Consider the following 22,778-nt stretch of genomic DNA (forward strand, 5'->3'; position numbering starts at 1 on the left):
TTCTAAAGAGGGGTGGAAGAGAGGAGGGGAGAAACCAGAAGCCAATCCTCCTTGTGCTGATGGAGGGAAAGTTAATAGGAGAGAGACGTGGGAGGGCTGGGGTAGTGACGAGAGGAAGGGAGCAGACCTGGGGCGACGGGTTCGGCAGTGAAGAGGTGGCAGCAGGGGAGGAAAGTTGGAGAGCACTGTGCGGGGCGCGACTGGCAGCTCAGGGGCGCTAGGGCCGGGGAGCCGCGGCGCTCGGGACTCGGGGGCGGTACGCGGCCCGCCGCCCGCTGAGGGGGAGGAGCCTAAGCAGCTCCTGAACGGCGCGGGCGGAGCCGGCTGACACGTGCGGGAGGAGGGCGGGCGCGCGCCGCACAGGCTCGCCCGGGGCACGCCGCGTCGCCAACCTCGCGCGCTTGTTTACCGGCGCACGTGGGTGTTATTTTTAAATGGAACGTAGTGCTAGCTGCGCTGCTGAGTGGCGGGAGCTTGGGGCCGCCGGCTGTAGCTGGGGGACGCGGCGGGGCCCGCTTCACGGCTTCCCAGGGCGCTGCTTGCAGGCCATGGAGGCTGTCCCCACTGCGCAGTCGGCAGCTCGGGCCGGGAAGCCTGATAGTGAGTTTCGCGCTCTTCCCAAGCCTCAACGTCGATTACGTGTTCCCGCCAGGGAACACTGTCTTCTTTAAACCCGGTCTCGGCTCCCTCATTCACATTCCGGGAACAAAGCCACCTGCTTCTCTTCCACCTGGAGGCTGTGCCAGGCCAGGCTGCGCGGCCACCGGTTCCAGAGCAGATTTCACACGCTCACATCCTCGCTAGCACACAACACCCAAGCCGCAGGCGGACTCTCATCACACTGCGTGGTTTGTGCCCCCACTCTCTTGCTCGGAATGTCCCCAGTTCATATGTGCCCGCCTGTCTCTCAGGCTTACACTTCTGTCCCTGTACAAATGCGCTTCTGCTGCTTCGGGTTATCTTTAGAACGGGAATGCTGGAGAAGGGGCCCCTGACTGCTTCCTGGAGTTGCTCTTCTGCATGAGGCTCCTCTCCTCTCGTTGTGGGCCTGCCCCGCTGAGAAACCCTGAGTTTGCATTTGGTTTGTAGCCTGGAGGTGTGGACCATGATGTACGAAACAATGTCAGCTTCAAGTGTGCATGTGGTGAGCGTGAGGGGAGTGGGGCAGCTAGAGCACATTACCTGGAATCTGGTATTCAGCTTTGAGGATAACTGCGAGGCCTGGGCTTTGCACCGTGACACCACATAAAATCCAAAGAACTCTTAGTTGCTTCTTTTGAGTATTTGAACACACTATAAAAGAAATCCATTCTTTTTCGTCTCCAAATCTAAACAATCCTTTGTCATTAAAGTGAAGACATAGAAAGAATGTGTTTGTGCTGGCTGAGCCCTTGGCCATTAGATTTTCACTAAAAACGTGTCCATTTTTGGAATGCATATCCCAAGGACCCCCCCCCCCCCCAAATGTACGAGTTAACGGTTTAGTAGATTAATTGAGCTCATTGTGACCCTCTTGGTAAGGAATGGGGGTAGGGAGCATGATACAGCCATTTCTCTCAAAGAGCTTATAGTCTTAGGGCAAATAAGACACAGTATTAAAAAGTTCAGTATTTCAAGAATTTAAAAACAGTACAAGACGTACAAGAGGTCATATATATAGTATAGGGTAAGTTGCAAGTGAATCGAGGTTAAAAACTTCAGATGGCAGTGGCTCTAAATGTTCAGCTTGGTAAAATGCGCATCTTACCCAAAAAATCTACCGCTGTAATTTGTCCCTATGGCAAACCTTTGAAAACTCAGAAGTTGCATCTCAGTGCTTGTTCTCTTTTGTCCTAAAATTGCTTTGATCTTAAAGGCCTCCTTGGTCCTTTTCCATCCCCCCACCAACCCTTTTTTTCTCTCCAGTTTTTAGTATATGAAAGCTGAATAAGTTAAGGTTGTTGATTAAGAAGTAGTGCCATCATGACCATTGAGGTAGAATTTTTGGTGGAAACTTGCCCCACTTTTTATACCCTGTTTATTTCTGCAATTTAAGGTAGTAATTGTCTGCTCCATTACGGAAATTCAGTCACTGGAGGAACACAGATTTTTTTTTTATCCTCACCCAAGGACATTTTTGCATTTATCTTCAGATAGAGTGGGAGGGAGGAAGAGAGAGAGAGAAGCATCGACATGAGAGAGAGACACATCAAGTGGCTGCCACCCACACAACCCCAACCAGGGGCTGGGACAAACTGCAACCGAGGTATGTGCCCTCAGTGGGAACCGAACCCAGGACTCTCCGGACCGAGGGTGGACACTCTAACTCCTGAGCCAAACCGGCCAGGGCGGAACACAAATTTTTTAATGTTTCACCTGAACAATCTGAGTAGATTCACCTTTTCAAACATCTAATTCTGAGGGGATTGGTGGTAGATGCCTGGGTTCTGCCTCTGAGGGGCCACCACTCAGCACTTGTGTCCCCACCCAGTTCTCCTTGCACCTGAGTCAGCTTCATACTCCATCCGATCCCAGAGCCCAAATACTAGGGACTGAGCGTGCTGCCTGTCAGCAAAGTGCTCATTTCCCTCTGTGGCTGGCTTCTATGTCTGTCTCAACAATGAAGACAGGAAACACAAATACAGTATAAATCTCCAGACAAATACAGGGTGGGGCAAAAGTAGGTTTACATTTGTTCATATAGAAAAATAATACAATGATTAATAAATAATACAAGAATAAATTCTGTTTCACATACAACTGTAAATCTACTTTTGGTCCACCCTGTGTGTGACTGAGCTGGAAAGAAGGGAGGATCCCCAATATTCACATCTATAGCTGACCCCCTTCCTCTGATTCCTCACTTCTCAGCAAACTACTTACCTGAAAAACATTCACTGAGCATTTTGTACCAAAGAGCGTGAGCTGTGGGCATTCCAGACAGGTTTCCTCACCATCATTTCCAAGGGTGTCTGGGCTCTTGTCTTTTCTCTTCCTCTTAGCCTCCTTCTCGCGTGACATACCCTGGCAGAGCCTTGTGGGGAAGGGAGAAATTTATCCAACTTTTCTAGATTCTTGCAGCTGGTCTAGTAATGAAATTCACATGAGACAGATCAACAACAGAAAATAACCACATTTAGTTACATACATACATACGTTTGGGAACCTTACATGTACAAGAAGTTAAGAGACAGGGAAAATGAGGTGTACATGGCACCTGAGCTAAGGAGGAGGCAAGGTGCCTGGGGCTTCAGAGGGGAGAAAGGCCATTCGAAGGAGATAAGAGCAGATGTTCAGTAACTAGAAGTTTGCCCTTCTCTATAGGTAGGTCATAAAGTTTATCTCTGGTGATAACTCTCATTATGAGCAAGGCCCCCAATTTAGATTCTTGTAGGTAGTTAAGGAAGGGGTAGGAGTATTGCCTTTAGCTCAAAATAATTCACATGCCAAAGTAGCTAGCTCTTCTTGGGGAAGCCTGTTTTGAATCCCTTTTGCCTCCCCCAGGTCATACAGTGATTGTCTTATAGTTCATGTGGAGGGCAACTGTGTGTGTGTTTACGGGGGGAGAAAGTGGAGAATCCAGAAAAGGTTGAAGATTTACCTGAGAAAGAATTTCACAAACAAGAGAAAATGGGAAGGAATCTCTCTGTTTTGGTATAATGAGACAATGATGCCTGACTTTTATTTGTCACTTTAATATGTTCCAGTCCTAAAACGAAGCACTTTAGTTGCAGTGCTTAATTTAAGTCTCACAAAGACCGTATGAGATAGGTATAATAGTGCTAACTGGTATGAGGGTTAGGAGTTCAGGCTCTCAGGTTAAGTCTGATCTCCTCATTTACCAGCTCTATGACCCTGGGCTGATATTTAACCATTGAGCCTAGTTCCTCGTCCATAAACGGAGAATACCTTCTAGGATTGTTGGAAGGTTTGGGTTAAATGAGATTATGAATCTAAAGCATTTGGAATTACTAAGGGAGGTGTTTTTAAAATAGTGATGCCCAGGCTCATCTTACATCAACTGAATTAGAATTTTTGTGTTGAGTCTGGCATTGATCTTTTTTTAATGTTTGCCAGATAAATTGAAGGCAGTGAAGGTTGAAAACGCTGAGCCAGAGGTCTCTGTTCTGCACTCTCCAGTGTTTGTGCTCAGCTATGACTAGCCTCTGCTTAAGAATGATGATAGAGCCATAGAAAAACTACACACAAAGGGGCACATCCCGTACACTTTACATCTCCCTTTATCTGTAAAACAACCTAACCCAAACAGGAACCATGCCTCTGAATTTACAGGGTTTGCCCTACTGCACACAGTGAGTGGGCAGACCTAGGATTTGAAATGAAGTCTCTCAGAATCCATTGCGTGTGCGCCTCCCCCAACCCTGCACTGTCTCTCCAACACTATTTCTTTATATGGCCATTTAGCCTAGAAAACTGGGCTGCCGAAACCAGACAAGCACACAGAACCCCAAACACTAATCCATCCAGTAGAAAGCTGGTGGTTGTCTTGCCAAATCTGCCCCATCAGGTTGTTTTTCTTTTTCTCTCTCCTGTGCTTTTAAAGTCTTTTTAGTCAGTTGTCAACATTTACAAAGGAGAGTTCACCTAAAAGCCAGATTTCTAACCCTTCTTGAAAAATTAAAACATCTGATAACACTGGTACTGTAGCCATGTGGCAATAATTAGCTGGTAAGTGCTCTCCTCCTCATCAGTCCTATTCCCTCATTTATGTCTCCTGACTAATCTCTATGCATTTGACTTGGCCACCTTGACTTGTGTCTTCTACCTCTGCAGTGCCATGCTAGAGCTGGCTCACTGCAGTTCATAAGACGCAACTGTGCACATCTCTTCCAAAACTTTGTTCAGTGAATCAAATCGGTAGCTTGAGATGGACCGTTGTGGGAGTATTTACCCTACAGACCTACAGAAATTGGCAAAGGATGACAATCAAGTCTTTTTTTTTTCTTTCTTTCTTTCTTTCTTTCTTTCTTTCTTTCTTTCTTTCTGAGAGTCAGTTGGCCAGCTCACCCCACTCAGGCACTGTCTAGTGTTTTGAGGATGAATTTTTGTTCTGAATAAAAAGTGAAGGGAATAGGGAGCACTTGAGAAGCTGTAAGTCAACTCTGCTTAGCAATTGATTATACATTATCTAATCTTGTTTTAATATGGTGGAGTAGATAACCAGAACAAACTTTGTGATGAAAACTAAAGCTGGATTAGATTTTTTACTATTTTTAAAAAAGAATCATTGAGCTGGCAAGAAAACCACAAAGACCAAAAACAAAGTTAAGGTGGGACCCTTGGGAAGTGAGAAAACTCCTAGAAAATCCATCAGTGTCCTTGAGTTTCCACTTCATCTGGTGTGTGTTGGGGGGACGGACCCTGAACGAAGATAAAGCCTCAGGCCTTGTCAAGACCATAACAAGAACCTCTCTCAATGTAAATTGGTGCAGCCACTATGGGAAACAGTATGAAGGTTGTTCAAAACATTAAAAATAGAGCTACCACATGACCCAGCAATCTCGCTTCGGGGTACATATCCAAAGGAAACAACAACTATCTCAAAAAGATATCTGCACGTCCGTATTCACAGCAGCACTGTTCAGAAGAGCCAAGACGTGGAAACAATCCAAATATCCACTGAGGGCTGAGTGGATAAAGAAAATGGAGTAGCCATGGAATATTACTCAGCCATAAAAAATAAGGAACTCCTGCTGTTTGCAACAATATGGATGAAACTTAAGGGCATCATGCTAAGTGAAGTAAGTCTGACAGAGAAAGTGTGTGATCTCACTTATAACTGGGATCTAAGAAAAAGTCCAGTTCACAGAAGCAGGGGCTGGTGTGTATGTAGGGGTGTGTGGGAGGTATGTTAATCAAAGGGTGCAAACTTCCAGAACTTAGAAGATGCATAAGTTCTACCCTGGCCAGTTGCTCAGTGGTTAGAGCATTGACGAGCAGACCAGAGAGGCCTGGGTTCGGTTCCCATTAAGGGCATGTACCTTGGTTGCAGTTTGTCCCCAGCCCTGGTCAGTGTCATGTAGGAGGTAACCAATTGGTATGTCTCTCTCACATCAATGTTTCTCTCTCTCTCTTCCTTCCTCTCGCCCTCCTGCTCTATCTGAAGATAAATGCAAAAAAGAATGTCCTCGGGTGAGGATAAAAATTTTAAAAAAGAGAAAAAAAGATGCATAAGTTCTGAAGATCTAATGTACAGCATGGTGACTATAGTTAACAATAGTCATCAATCTACTGTATTGTATACTTGAAAGTTACTAAGAGAGTAGATCTTAAATATTCTTACAACATACATACAGAAAAAGATTACTATGTGAGATGACTAACCTTATTGTGGTAATCATTTCACTATATATGTATTTGGAATCATCATGTTGTACATGGTAAACTTACACAATGTTACATGTCAAGCATATCTTCATAAAGCTGAAAAAATAATTTCATACAAAATAAAACATGTATATATGAACAAAGAACCTCTCCTGTAAAACTCAGACTCCAATGAGCCAAAGTAAAGATGAATGTGAATATCACCAGAGATGCAGAACAGCCCGCCTCCCCCACAAAAATGTGCCTATCTTGATCCTGGGACTGGGTGGAGGAATAAAAAAAAGATATATAAATCTTCCTTGAAGGCTAATAACTATGTTGTGGTCTGCATGTAAGATTGTGACCCAATTGTCTGGCCAGTGTGGCTCAGTGGTTGAGCATCGACCCATGCACCAAGAGCTCAGCGGTTCGATTCCCAGTCAGGGCACATGCCCAGGTTGTTGGCCTGATCCCCAGTGGGGCGCATGCAGAAGGCGGCCATTTGATGTTCTCTCTCATCAATGTTTCTATCTCTCTCTCTCTCTCACCCTTCCTCTCTCTCTAAAATCAATAAAGAAAAAAAATTTTTTTTTAATCTGAGTAGGTCTGAAATCAAAGTACTTCTTATTTGTTTTTAATTTTTTTCCCAACAAGATTTTAGGTCCTTGAAGACTCAGGAGCCAGGCTATTGTTTGCTAGTTGAAGGAAGTGCTCAGCTCCTCTTAGAAAGCCGGCAGTAAGAATTGAGTTTGTGACTACATGTTGAAAATCCTACTGTATGATCCGACAGATGACTTCGAAGGGACAGGAAAAGATGAAGGTAGAAGTAATGCAATGCTGCCGCCGACTAGCTTTGTAAGTGGTCCATCTACTCCATTTTTCATCTTGGGAAAATTTGTGAAGTGAGCATATGTCCATGTCCACTAATTAGAAAATCTATTTAAAATGCCCAATAATTGGAATCTTAAATACAGATTACTTTTAAAACATTGATTTGGATCCTGGCGGGTTTGGCTCAGTGGTTGGAGCTTCAGCCTGTGGACCAGAGAGTCTCGGGTTCAGTTCCCGCTAGGAGCATGTACCAAAAAATAAATAAATAAATAAAATAAAACATTGATTTGGTACTTAAAAGAAATCAAGGCCATATGGAACCATTCATTACCCTTCAGAATATACTACCTCTCTCTGGTGAGATTTGGCATGTCCGCTAAGGTGCAAAGTTTTCTGGGATAGTCTGATGCTAAAGCCCCCACAGGGCATGTTTTAGACTCAAAGGAAGTTAAATCTGATTATTGCCTCTCCCACATTTTTCCCTGGAAATGGAGTAAACCTGTGAAACAGGAAGGCGACAGAGGAAAAATGTGAAAGTTTGGGAAATTAGGCAAGTCTGATATAAACAGTTTAAACTTCTTAAGCTAGAGGCTTGTGCATATGTTACAGCAAACCCTGGCACAGAAAAGTCAAGCCACCATGAGATATTTGGTGCAAGCATGAGATATTTGAGTTCGAACGTATTCATCAGCAGTGGTTGAAACATTGTGGAAGAATGTTTCTCCTTTGTTGGATGAACTTCTCAGTTCAGGTTCTGCTGGAGCCCTTTTTGGTGACCTGTCAGTACGGGTCCCAGTGGCATTAGTGGGACCTACTCTGTGAGCCCTCTCAGCCCACTCCTAGAGATGGTGTTCAAGGGTTCTGGCCTGCGAGCACCCAGCTTCTCAGCAGAGAAAGTCCGGGTGGTGGTGCGACCCCCTGTTCTCAGAAGGTACCCTGCTCCGCGTGGTGGAAAGGGCTCCCCTTCACCCCTCTCCCGCTCTCTGGAGTAGTTCACACTCCTATCCTCTCCCCTTCCTGTGCCCTCGTAAGGGCTCCTCGTGCTCACTGCTGGAGAGACAGCTCATGCCACCAAAGTGGGTCACAAAATCTCTTAGACACATGTGAGGAGGAAGTGTCCAGGCCCGCAAACACGAGTTACTTTATGGAAGCATAACATCTGAACAGCATTTAGAGTCAGTCCTTATGCAATTTCACTTCTCAAATGTATAATTTGAAGGCTTTTTTCTTTTTACACTTAAAATGACCTTTATACATTCTGTATTTTGGAAACAAATAATGAAGTCAACTGAATACATTCATAAAAGAACATAATCCCTAGGTTAGCTGTCCTATTTAGGGAACTAACCGAACCCAGTCACTTTGGTCAGGCTTCCCTATTCGCCAGGAGAGTGGGACTCCTGTTGGAGTTTGTGGGGATTTTGCCAACCAATAATAGATGGGGTTAGAGCTGGGCACACACACTCCCTTTTATTTATTTGTTGTGCGATGAAAATCTATTATTGAAGAATGGATGGGTTGTCATGGCAACCAGCTGGAAGGGTTGTGACCTTCACGGAGCCTACAAACAGGAGAGAGAGTGGCCCACACGGGCTGGCCTTTCCCAGTGGACAGGCTGAGGAGAGGCGGGCCCAGTGAGGGAGCTCGCTGGCCTCAGAAACCACTGTCAGCAGTTCCCCAGACCGGAGAACTCACTGGGGTAAGTGCTGAGATCAAGTTTCTTCACTTGCTGAACAGAGTTAGACCCGATCTGGGGAAATACCAGGCAAAAGAATTCTATAAGGCCTCGCCTAAAAGAGGTGAGCATTTTGACTATTTCCCCTCATAAACTCAATATCAGCAATGCATTTTTCTTTTGAAACCAACTGATCCCCATGTGAAGAATTAGAATTGCATTCCTTTCTCAAAAGTATAAGAACGAGTTTGTCTATATATGTTTTAAGTCAGTAGCTCTCCACTTTTCACAGTTGTAATACGTTAATACTGAAATCAGGCCAGGTAAAACGTCACATGTCATTGTTGTTTAATTTCTGGATTCAAGAAATACTCAGCCCTGAACTAAATAGACACCTCTCCAAACAGGACATACAAATGGCTAAGAGACATATGAAGAAATGTTCAACATCACCAATCATCAGAGAGATGCAAATTAAAACAATAAAGAGGTATCACCTCACACCTGTCAGAATGGCCGCCATCAACAAATCATCAAACAACAACTGTTGACGAGGGTGTGGAGAAAAGGGGACTCTAGTACACTGCTGGTGGGAATGCAGACTGGTGCAGCCACTATGGAAACAATATGGTGTTACCTCAAAAAATTAAAAATTGAACTTCCATTTGACCCAGTGATCCCACTTCTAGGAATATACCCTAAGAAGCCTGAAACACCAATCAGAAAGAATATATGTACCCCCCATGTTCATAGCAGCACTATTTACAATAGCTAAGATCTGGATACAGCCCAAATGTCCATCAGTAGACGAATGGATAACAAAGCTGTGGTACATATATACAATGGAGTACTATGCAGCTGTAAGAAAGAAAGATCTCTTATCCTTTGAGACGATATGGAGGGACCTAGAAAGTATTATCCTAAGCAAAACAAGCCAAACAGAGAAAGACAAGTATCATCTAATCTCACTTATTTGTGGAATATAATGAACATAACGGTCTGAGGAATGGGGTAGTCCCAGAGATGTAGAAATGGGGTACAGACTGACATTCCCAAGAAGAGGGGGTGGTAAGGGGCAGAGATAAACCACAGAACTTATATGCATGTATGCATGAACAGTGGACATGGACAACAAAGCTGGGGACAGGGCGGGGAGAGAGGGGGAGGGGGGAATCAGTGCGGGGGGGAAAGGAGAAACATCTGTAACAAAAATAAATTAATTAATTAATAAAAAAATAAAATAAAATAAAAAAGAAATACTCAGTCCTGGCCATTGTACCTCAGTTGGTTGGAGTGTCGTTCTATACACCAAAAGGTGGTGGGTTTGATTCCCGGTGAGGGCACCTGCGTGCGAGGCAACCGATGTATGTTTCTCTCTCACAATGATGCTTTATATCCCTCTCTATCTATCTATCTATCTATCTATCTATCTCTATCTCTCGCTTTTCCTCTCTCTCTCAAATCAGTGAAAACATATCCTCAGGTAAGGATTCAAAAGAAGAAGAAACACTCAGAAGATGAGAATGTTAGATGATTTGGAAATTCCTTCTAGAGATGTTTAATGTGGTCCCACCTAATGCTACTTCAATCTCTCATGTCTTTTTAAAAAAATGTTTATTAACCTTGAATCTTTCACATCTAATATGAAACAAAGACATTTAAAAACCATTTTTAAATACCTATTTTTTTACTTGTCCTTATCTATGAAGTTGGTACTCCTTTCTCCTTCAGCATATAATTTCTTTTTTTTTTTAATCAAGAAATATAACACACAGAAAATCACAGAACAGTTTACAGTGTATGTAACAGTGCACAGTTTAGAGAATGGTTATTGAGACAATATCCACGTAACTAACATCAGGTCAAGAAACAGAACATTACGAACACTCTACAAATTCCTGAGGTGTCTTTCTCTATCAAAACCCTTCTCTCTCTCCCTAAAAGGAACTACTCCTGACTTTTATAATGATCATTTCTTTGTGTTTTTATAGCTTCCCACCTGTTTGCATCCCTGAATGCTGTCACTTAGTGTTGCCTGTTTTCAATTTTCATATGAATAGGGTCACACTGCATATGTGATCTTTCCTCTGTGTTCTTTGTGTTTTCTTTTCTTTTTTTATCCTCACCTGAGGACATTTTTCGATATTTTGTTCAGATAGAGTGGGAGGGAGAGAGAGAGAGAGAGAAACATCGAGCAACGTGAAAGGGACACATCGAGTAGTCGCCACCCACACGACCCAACCAGGGCCGGGGACAAACTGCAACCGTGGTACATGCCCTTAGCGGGAACCGAACCCGGGTCTCTCCAGACCGCAGGCTGACACTCTAACTGCTGAGCCAAACTGGCCAGGGCTCTTTGTGTTTCTTGACGTCATGTCTGTGAGATTCGCCCGTGTTGCTGCATGCTGCTGGGCTCCATCTCTGTTGCCAGGGAGTAGCCCACTGCACGCACAGTTATCTGTCATCCATATACTGTTACTGTATTTATTCTAAAGTTGATGGCTAATTGGATTGTTTCCAGTTTAGGGAAATTGAGAGCACAGTTCTGAACACTCCCAGGCATGTAGGCATGAGTCTAGTACATACTTAGTGGAGGAATCTCTGGGTCACGGGCATGTTCACCTTCCACCCCACTGAACTCTGGTCTGCTCCCCACGGTGACACAGTTTACACTCTCACCAACACGGCCTGAGTGTGCTCCTGTCCACATTCTGAGAGCACCTGACATTGTTAGACTGTTTAATCTTGTTATCTTCTTCTTTTAGTGATGATGGATTTAAACAATTTGGACTTAGTTAAGATTTACTGGGAACCTGCTAGGAGCGTCTGTGTATATTTAATCATCACGAAGTCACAATTGCTCTATAAAGGAGATGATGTTCTCCGCCTTTCATAGCAGGAAAGAGAAGCCGCGGCTGCAGGTGTCGCGGGGGAGGCTCTGACAGAGCTGGGACTTGAACCCAGGTGTCGCCGACTGCAAAGGCCACGCTCTGTCCACATTACTACACAATCTCCATCCTGATCCTCATCTGGAAGACAGCGGCTGGGTCGGAGGTATGTTGCTATGGCCCCCCGAAGGCCCTCCGTGGGGACCAGGCCCTGGCACTGAACTCACACACACCATGCTCTAGCTAACTGAGGTGGCCGTCCGAAAGGGACATCACAGAAAGTGATGCTGCACGAACCCAGCAGAACCACGTTTCTCCTGTTACACAGGATTCCTTTCAAACCCTTGTCACCAGTTCGTTCCATGTCACTTAAGCCCAGGAAATCACCTCCCTCTCTTTCAGCACCAGCCTCAGTCCCTTTGCAGTGGCATCTTCCTCCCAGACTCTGAGCTACTTGAGGACAGAGATTTTGTCTTAATCCCTGTTTAAAAAATTGCATGTTGTGAGGAGGTGTCAGCCAAAGGGAACGAAGTTTCGGGTGTGCAAGAATGACTCCGGGAGACCCACTGCACAGCGTGGGGTCCAGCGAATGAACCGGCAGTGCTAGGAGGGTAGATCGGATGTTAAGTGTTCTTACCACAGAAGGAAAACATTTTCATTAAAGAAGAAAGAACAGAAGAAGGAAAACAGGAATACGGTTTTAGAGGTCACGGCGGCCTTGGTTGTGATGGTAGTCTCATGGGAATATACTTAGCTCTCAACTCATCAAGTGGTAGACGGGAACCATGTACAGATTTTGTATGTCAATCATACCTTAATAAAGCGGTTAAAATAAAAAAAACAAAAGAAAAATATTGCATGTTAGATGCCCAGGCCAGGGATCACGCTGGGAGGAGCTCAGGAGCCGGGAGACACGGCTGCTGCTCCGCTCCGTCCTGGCTCTCCAGGCCCGTGACCTTCCCAGGTTTCAATGTCCCTCTCCTAGAACACGGGAAGGGCTAGACTGGAGTATCTCAGAGGCACTTTCTAGTACCAGCATCTGTGACTGTGTTAATTTCATCAACAAGCACTTATCTAACACCTTCGTTTGTACTCTTTTATGAACAAAACTTCTGGCCCATATCACTGATGCTCAGATAAAATGCCAAAGAGCTGCTTTGTTTTCCCTTCTTTGCAGGTTTATGGGCATTTGTTACTCTTCATGCTGTACCCGTTTTAACCACTAGATTTAGTTCTCTTTTAACAAGGGCCATCTTTGCTGTTTCCCGCTACACTGGACGCTCTAGGAGGCCAGGGCTCGTGTCTAAGTTGTCCTTGTATCTCTGGTACATAGCAGACGCTCACTGCACGTAGAAGGAAAGAAGGGAGGCAGGGTGGAGGGCAGGGGGCAGGGAGGAAAGGGGTTTGGAATCTTCCCATACCTGAGATATCACTCAACACTGAGACCATGGGTATTTAAACCACAGTCCCTGCCCAGGGAGGGCGCCATTAGTAGCACCTTTTACTGAGTCAGCAGATCATCAGGGCTATACAAAATGACATTATTTTTTTTTATTGATATTTTTAGAGAGAGAGGAAGGAAAGAGAGAGAGAAACATCGACCGGCTGCCTCCTGCATGCCCCTCACTGAGGATCAAGCCAGAAACCTGGGCGTATGCCCCGCTTGAGAATCAAACCAGGACCTCTCCGTCCATGGGATGAGGCTCAATCCACTGAGCCACACTGGCTGGGCCAAAATTACATTATTTTTATGGAGGCCTTTTGCAAGTACCTAATATAATCAGGGCCTTGATAAAGGGTGCCAAGTGCTCCTGAGAGCAAAGGAGAAGAGAAATGGTACAGTTATCAGACTCATTTGGCTTCTAACTATAGAAAACCAACTGCTCTGGGAGATCCTTGTTTCTGCAAGTCGGCGGTACTATCAGGCAACCTGCTCTTTGTTCGCTCTCTGCGGTGTGTTTTAGGGGGGCTCCCAAGAAAGGCAGGTTTTCTCTACCTGGTTCCGGCTCTGGGCTCCCCAGCTTCCTGGTGACCTGTAATTTATTATGAATAGGCCCCAATCACATGTCCTCCTCATGCTTGCTATCGTATCTCTGACTTAAATGTAAAGTACGGAATTTTAGTCTGCTCTGCCGCCACCTGTGCGTAGCCAGGGTGCCCTCCTGCACTCACAGGACAACCCCTTGCCCGCTTAGAAAGAAGCCTGTGGACTTCTGGGCCTTTCCCCGCGAGGCAGGGGCTGGGACACACGCTTGCCTCCTCGCCCCCCGTCAAGCAAAGTCTGACCACTGGCTGGTCTCGGAGCGTCAGGCCGCTGACTTGGTTTTTCTTTACCGTTTCCCTCTAAGGTATGCGGGGGAAGAGAACCCATCTCCAGGTAAAAAAGTGAACTCTATGTTTAGGGCCCTAGAATAAGCCTGTCCTAGAGCCAGACGGACTTCAGGCTGTTTCTGTCCACAAGGTTTGCATTTCTCAACCAGCTGGGCTCGTGCAGGTCCTGCGGGAAGGCCCCGCATGGAGCCTCTAGACAGGCACCCGCTCCGCTCAGAGGCAGGCCCCGGGGACGCTGGGACCGCTTCCAACCTCAGGGGATCTGGCCTGCGCCGTTTCGGTGAGGGAGGGCAGAGAGGCCTGTCCTCAGCTCGACACCGGGCAATGCCATGCCAATGTGGCGTTAAGGTCCTATGGTAGGAAAATGGTGGGAAACAGACACCCACCGTCGTCTTTGTGCCCTTTGGGGGCTGCTGGCATGTCAGGCTGCAGGACTAATTATGGTGGCCACCTTCCCTTCCTTCCCCTTCGCCTCCCTCGTCCTCGGTGTGTGGCAATGCTTCCGTTCCGGGGCCACCTGCGGGGCAGGTGCTGAGTGGAGCCCCAGGTCCTTGCCTGCCATGGCCCAGTGCTCTGTCACTCAGTGCTGGGCTAATGTCCAGCCTGTGGGCTCAACCCTGTGCTGGCCCATTTAAAAAACCAAATGATAGCCCTGGCCAGTTTGGCTCAGCGGTTAGAGCATCGGCCTGTGGTCCAGAGAGACCCGGGTTCGGTTCCCGCTAAGGGCATGTACCTCGGTTGCAGTTTGTCCCCGGCCCTGGTTGGGTCGTGCGGGTGGCAGCCACTCGATGTGTCCCTTTCATGTCAATGTCTCTCCACCCCCCCCACCCCCCCGCCACTCTATCTGAACAAAAAATGGAAAAATGTCCTCGGGTGAGGATAAAAATAGTAAAAAATAAAATAAAAAAATAAAAAACCAGATGATAGACTTCTTACCGGTAGGGACGTTAGACTTTACCCTCCCTGGGTTTACAGGAGCTGTCACAACAGCTCTGCCCATGTCCTCCAACCACTGCCCGAGACTGAAAAACGAGATCTCACACACCCATGCGTTACTATTTTTCAATGGTGTTTCTTGAATGTTGCAAATATTTATCATGAATTTTTCTCAATGAATGAATAATAAAGTCGAGCCACAGCCGTGGGATAGGCCTTGGTTCCTTTTGACATAAAAAGGGAGGGAGCCCTCGTATACAGAATGGTTGGGCAAAAGATATCAATGGATAGTTGGTATCTGACTGGCGATTGATTATCCCTGTACCTCGGCCCCTGGCTTCCTTGTCTTTGGGGATGAAGCTCAGGAAAGATGCCGATACTTCCTCCTCAGCAAAGGAACTCGTGTAGCAGACGAGGGGCTTGAGTCTCTGCGCTTCTGCCTGAATTGACCTGTATCTGCTGTTACAGGGAAGAGTCGGCTCGGGGAAAAAACAATCCTTTTCCAAAAAGAGAGGCGTTATATAATAAAGCCTTTAGAATTTATTCTGGGCTTTATAACAGCACCACTGCCCTCATTCTAATCTTGCATAACTTAAAATATTGGAATAGTTGCTGAAAAGTGAATCAATCACCTCAGATATAAAAGCCACATTTGGAGCATGTTTCTCCTGAAAGAGGAATGTTTTCAGAATAGTCTTGGGAGATGAAACCAGGGCTTGCCAGCGGAGGCCTCAGTCAGTATTTGTGCTATTGTTTTGCCTGCGTGAACTCTGCAATTAACCAGGGTGGGTGGGTCTGCTTTGTGTCCCGAGTAACATGCTCCCCTAACACTCCCCACCCTTTGCCTCTGCCATCCTCGCTGGAAGTGTCCATGCAATGCTGTTTGACATCAGTTTCTCTGTGAGGGTCACTGTGGACTGTCATTAACCCTCTTGCTGTGGGCTCCCCACGCCTGCTGCTGCCAGCTGCCATTGTCCCCTGGATCCGTGCAAAATGGCCCATGTCAGGACGCCCCTGTGCACATTCAATCACACAGCAGGGTCCATCGGGTGGCACTCCGCCAGCCAGCAGCTGGGCTCACCATTTGATTGCAGCCTTCTCCGCACTTCCAGAACATAAGGCCACCAACGCCGCCTTGTTCCAAAGTTGTTTTGTACCAATGACATGGCTTTAATTCTGTGTCTCAAGTTCCTTTCATTTGAACCACCAGACTTTGCCCAGTGCCCATTCCAGAAAAACGGGCTCTGACTAAAGAAGGGTTTGTTCTTAGGCCAGATTTTCCAGTTTCCCCAAGAGCCAGCCTGAGACGGCTCCTGGCTGCACTTGGAAGAGCAGGTCCCAAGAGGGAAGGTCCTCGCCGAGGCCGGAGCTCTCTGCCGTCTCCTCCAGTGCTTCCGTCCTGGCCACGCCAGCCTTCGGCAGCCTGTTTTCACTTCCCTCCCCGCTGCCGTGGAGGGTCAGGGTGGGAACAGGGACAGTTCTGGTAAAGACGCAGGAAGAGTGTCCTGATTAAAATGAAAACATACAGCCCTGGCCGGTTTGGCTCAGCGGTTAGAGCATCGGCCTGCGGTCCGGAGAGACCCGGGTTCAGTTCCCGCTAAGGGCATGTACCTCGGTTGCAGTTTGTCCCCGGCCCTGGTTGGTCGTGCGGGTGGCAGCCACTCGATGTGTCCCTTCACGTCGATGTTTCTCTCTCTCTCTCCCTTCCTCTCTCTCCCATCCACTCTATCTGTACAAAAAATGGAAAAATATCCTCGGGTGAGGATAAAAAAAAAAAAAAAAAGAAAACATACAGTGATCCCTGTTGGGCTGCTCATCTCACAGTTTAAGATGCCAAGGAATAACAATGCCATGTATGAACTAGGATGAGGTTACTCACTAGAAAGAGAAAGAAGCCCAAACTGGCTGACTAGTGGGCCAGAGATGACCCCCAACACACACACTTCTAATGCCATGAGGCACCTCCGGGTATGCAGACTTGAAGCTTCCCAGGTGAGGACCATCAGATATGTTCAGGGGAGGGTGAAATTCATCATGAAGGACTAGGAGGAGACCTTCTGTAACTGCCACACAGATTAAGTACAAATGTATTTAGATCACCACGAACGTTTCCCCGAACGTTTCCCATCGTCTTCACGGAGCCTGTGGGGGCTTCCAGACAGGCCGCCCTGCGTTTTCAGGCGGGAGAGTTGAGGCCAAGAGAACCCGGCTGGGTCAGAAGGAGGCTGAGGTCCCAACCACAGCCCTGGCTCCAGGTCGGTCCTTTCCAGAACTCCCCCTTGCAAAGAAAGGTCTTCTGCCTCGGCCTGCTGCACCCCTTTCAGGAGGCAACTCTTTCTGGGGAGTGTTTACGACTCGGTAGGTGTCACCATCTTACTTGGGTAGAGAATGATGTCAGAACTGGAAACACGTTGGGACGCCACCCCACGTCCACAGCCGCCAGCGTGTGGGGCCTTTCACGGGTGCCCAGAGGGTCGCTTCTGGACCCATCTCGGACCTGCTTCGTCACAGTGAGGTAGGTCACACCCAGACCCGCCGTTTTGCAGATGGAGAGAGACAGAGAGGAAGAAGCAGAAACACCACCCTCCCGGTTGGGTCACTTACCTTCACTATCAAACTTCACAGCATCTGCTTGTTTCTCTCAGCACCTCTGATTGTTCTACAGGGAACTGGAGACAAAAAAAAAGCAGTTCCGTCCACACGAACCTACCCAGAAGGTCAAGCTGGCCAAGCGCTGGTTTCCTGGAGGGGAGGCCAGCGTCCCCGAGGAGCCTGGAGGGCGCAGGTCTTTGCCTGTGTTTACTGAGCTCCTTCTGCCCTCTTGTGGCCATGATGCAAACATACATGCAAATCCCAACCTCCAACTCCCCTACTCTCTGAATAATCAGTTTGTGTCCCTGGAAGGAAGAAGCCACTGAACCCATACTTCATTTACCCCTCAGCATAAAACAGGTGAAAGGAGCCCTGGCTGCGTGGCTCAGTTGGTTGGAGTGTCGTCAAAAGGTCGAGGGTTCCATGCCCGGTTAGGACACATACAGGAGGCAACTGATGGATGTTTCTCTCTCTCTCCCTCTCTCCCTCCCCCGCACTCCTTCTTCCCATACAAATCAATAGAAACATATCCTCGGGTGGGGATTATAAAATTAAAATTAAAACAGGTGAAAATAATTGGTTGACATCATGGTAAAATTACCAGAAAGGGAGGCAGAAAACATCTGGTGCCAACTTTTAGCAAGTTTAACCTTTGCTGCGGTGGGTAGATGGGGTGCCCTGGGGTGGAGCCCTGCCATCCAGCTACCTTCGTTCTGAGGTGCAGAGCTAACTGTACTTCCAGGCAGACTTTAGGAACGTCTCAATCTAACCAGCAACAGCCACCCCGTTCATAATATGCCACAGTTCACCTGATTTACTACTCTAATTGTTTAACTGGGACTTTTTATGTTTTGAAGAAACACCAACAAAATTAAAGGAATGTCTCGGTTTGTAGAACTGAAAAAAAATCAGTTGTAGGGAGAACTTTAGGCATGAATCGATCCAGAGGTTTCTGTTGTCTTTAGGGTTCTGGGTCTGTGTCTGTGATTCTTTCTACTCTGGCCCCCTCTGTGTGTTGGCATCGTCCCCAGGCTTCAGAGATCACTGTAGCAATGCCAGGCTTGGCCTTGTATCTGCACGCTACACAGTCCAGAGGAAGACAGGATATCTTTTCTCAGCGTGCCCAGAAGATCGAGGCTGCTTCCTGTCAGAGCCCTTGGTAAATATCTCCCTCTGTCTCGGTGAGGACCAGGTTGGATCCTGAACGCGTCCCTAAGCCTGTCACAATGTCCAAGAGGATGGATCTTCTTAAGCCAAACAAGGGCCACTCCTGGAGCTGGAGGGTGATCAGCCTCGCACAGCACACATGGCTGCCACAAAGTGCGGTGGGAACAGGCTACCAAGAAAACTGGACCCCAAATTTTGATGGAAGAAAAGGAATAGATATTAGGGAGGTAGCCAATAAAAGTGCACCACACTATTAGTCTCCAAATTGTTAGGACTGAAATAAAAGTGAAATTGTAAATAGTTAAGTTTTATGTTATTTTATTTATTAATAGGGTTTTAAAAGCTTTTTCTGTCAAGATTGTTATTGGAAATGGCAAAAAAAAAAAAAAAAAAGAAAGATCAGATTAAAAAATGGGGAGAGGAAGTGAATAGACATTTTCCCAAAAAAGACATACAGATGGCCGGCAGGTATATAAAAAGGTACTCAACATCACTCATCATCAGAGAAATGCAAATTCAAACCACAGCGAGGTATCATCTCACACCTGTTAGAACGAATACACTGTTGGTGGAATCAATCGTAAATTGCTGTAGTCACTATGAAAAACAGTATAGCCGGTTCCTTAAAAAATTAAAAATAGAACTACCATATGATCCAGCAATTTCTCTTCTGAGTATTTATCTGAAGAAAACAGAAACACTAACTTGAAAAGATATGGAAAAAACACAAATGTCCACCGATGAATGAATGGATAAAGGAAATGTGTGTGAGTGTATTATTCAGCCATAAAACAAACAAACAAACAAACAAAAAACCAATGAAATCTTGCCATTTGCAACATGAAAGAAACTTGAGGGCATCATGCTAAGTAAAATAAATCAGACAGAAAGGCAAACATTGTATATCACTGATTGTGAAATCTTAAAACAAAAGCAAAACAAACGAACTTCATAGACACAGAGGATGGATTGGTGGGGGAGGGAGGGAGTGGACTGGGTGAAGGTGGTCAAAAGGTACAAACTTAGTGCTATAAAGTAAATAAGTCCTGGGATGTAATGTACAGCACAGTGACTGTAGTTCATGATACTGTATTATATATTTGAAAGTTGCTAAGACATTGCAAGTTCTCATTACAAGAAAAAATATTTTTATAACTATGTATAATAACAAATGTTATCATTATGGTGATCATTTTGCAATATAGATATAAATATAAAATTATTATGTTGTACACCTAAAAGTAAGACAATGTTATATGTCAATTATACCTGAATTAAAAAAAAATTGTGATTGGAAAGGATTGATTCTCTTGAAAACCTTAGACAGTGTGAGTCAAAGGCCTTGACTTAAATTTATTTTTATACTTGGTTTTAATGGCTGTTGCAGCAAAGCAATACACTGATATGTAGAATCAAATCGGGAACATTGTATTCGTGGCAGGACTTACGGATACTAGTTTCTCAGTTCGATCTACCACTTATTCAAAGTTTTCTTCTTCTTGACAGCAAAAAGTATTTTACGTTGTGTTTTTTTTAACGGATGAATCCTTAATTTAGAAGACTTTAAACTTTGTAAGTGTGTGGATGTGGAAGTTTTTGTAAATGAGTCTTATCACCATCTTGGGCCACAGAGCAGTCAGATGCGATGTTCCCAGGCAGGTTTAAACGTGCTCTTGGCAGCAGGAGGCACAGCCCACAAGGCTGCCTCTTTCCCTGTCTCGTGAAAAAACATCCCCCAGCCCTGGAGGTGCTGATTTGTAACATACTTGGTTGTAACATACTTGGTAGTAACATACTACTAAACCACGAGTCACAGGAAAGACCTGCAAATTTAGAATTAAGGTGTTTTTTTTTTTCTTTTATTTACTTGTCAAAGAAAAGTGTGTAATTCTCTTTAAGCCCAAAGGTTCTTTCGCCAACAGAAGGTTTTCGCGGCCACCTCTGTCCCCACTGTGCCGCTGTAGAAAGACCCTGTTCTCAAAGGTCTTGTCTTGATAAATCGAGCCGTGTCCATGACATCCTGCAACACCTCAACTGCGGTGTGAGGTGATTCCGTGCTGTCAAATGGACAAGTGAGGGCACCCTTGCCTAGGCCCTCCTGTGGCTGCCCCCTCTCCCGAGGACGAGTCACAGGACTGTGCTGTCAGACAGTGGACAACGAAAGGTGCTAAAGGCCAGCCAGGGAGCCGCATCTCCTGCTCCCCCTCCAGATCCGTTCTGCCCCTGTGGAGCTTGGAAAGAGGACAAATCCAAGCGGAAAGCAGACGCCTTGCTTTGCAGTGGACGGATGCGGGCAGTGCCGGCGGCGCTGCGGAGACGCGGTTTGAGGACACCCTCTGCCCACCCCGCGATCCTGGGGCCCAATTTCTGGCCTTGAGGCAGAGCTGAAGGGGCTGAAATGCAGCGGCATAAACTGGGGACAACCTAGAGCCTTGGAGGAGACAACTCTTCCTGAGCCCGTGACAAGGTGGCCTGGAGGTCACAGCTTGAAGCTCCAGCTCAGCCCCACAGAAGGAGCTGTGCCCCAGGCCTCTCGAGAGCTGGTCACACCAGTTCCAGCAGGAAAAAGGACCTGCTTTCAGCGGGCATCAGAGGCCCCCCGGAACCCTCGTCTGTACTATGACAACAGCTCTGGGTGTCGATACCTGCCCCACGTCCCGAGCTCCAGCCACGGCACAGAGCTCCTTCCCGCCCTCCCTTTCTCAGCGTGGGCCACACTGCCGGGGACCCTACACAGGGTGTCTGTTTTGCCCCAAACTTAATGTTACCTTATCATGGTCTGAGGATTATTATTGTGCTATTAAATCTGATCATGTCAGGACCACAAAGCTATAAGCAATTATGTTTAATTCTACAGACTGTGTTACTCTCATCAACAGAAATCAACCGGTACTTCTTCAGCAAGTGAATTTAGTATTCTGCATGTTACAGAATCTGGTTAAAAATACGGTAGGTTATTAGTGCAAAATAAGGGGCATGTTTGGATGATGGCAGCACTTTTTACACTATGCACCTTAAATGTAGGGCTCTAAAGATGAATTAAGTCTCGGAGGACCAAATTAAATCCCTTTTCTCTCTGAGCACTCATAAGAATACCATTTAAGTCATTATATCTCCCTCTTCTGAATTTCCAGAGCACTTAGTAGTTTCTCCTGGTACTTTTCACACGCTGCCCTACATTAGGCCTTGTCATCCTGCACCTCTCCCAGCACACGTCTGCCGCTCTGTTCTCGGCGGATCACTAGACTTCCTGCCGTGTGTGCACTCGGTGTTCCCAGGACACCAGGCACGCTGCCCTGCTGGCGCTTGCTATGTTATTGTCCATGTGTTGGCCCCGAAGATCATGAGCCCATCCTGGCTAGGGGGCTTGTCCTACCTCCTGGAACAGAATAGACAGCAAGTGAGAGAATAAATGTGTGTCCACTATTTTTAACAGTTTCATACTATGAAATTCAACCAGGCAAAGTGTTTAGTTCAGTAGTTTTTAGTACGTTCACAGAGTTGTGCAATCACAACCACAATCTAATTTCAGACGCCCGGAAGTTACCCCTAGAAAAAACCCTGTACCCATCAGCAATTATCCCTCATTCCTGCCATAGGTCCCACTTTCTGTCTCTACCGATCTGCCTCTTCTGGACATTTCACATACGTGGAATCACACAATACGTGGTCTTTGTGACTGGCTTCTTTCATTTAGCGAACTGTGCTCGAGTTTCGTCCATGTTATAGCATTTGTAAGTACTTCACTTTAAATGCTGAATAATAATCCATTGTATGGATATACCACATTATGTGTGTCCATTCATCAGCTGTTAGATATGTGGATATTTTCACTTTTTGACTAATATGAATAATGCTATCTATGAAAATTCATATACAAGTTTTTGTGGGGACATGTATTTTCACTTCTGCCAGGCATATACCTAGGAATGGAATTGCTGGGTTATACGGTGACTTTATGTTGATCATTTTGTGGACTGCCTAACTTTTTTCCAAAGTTACACCATTTACATTTTTACCAGCAATATATGAGGGCTCTCATTTCTCCCTGC

Source organism: Molossus molossus, unplaced genomic scaffold, assembly GCF_014108415.1.
Source record: "Molossus molossus isolate mMolMol1 unplaced genomic scaffold, mMolMol1.p scaffold_m16_p_8, whole genome shotgun sequence".
Classification (NCBI taxonomy): Eukaryota; Metazoa; Chordata; class Mammalia; order Chiroptera; family Molossidae; genus Molossus; species Molossus molossus.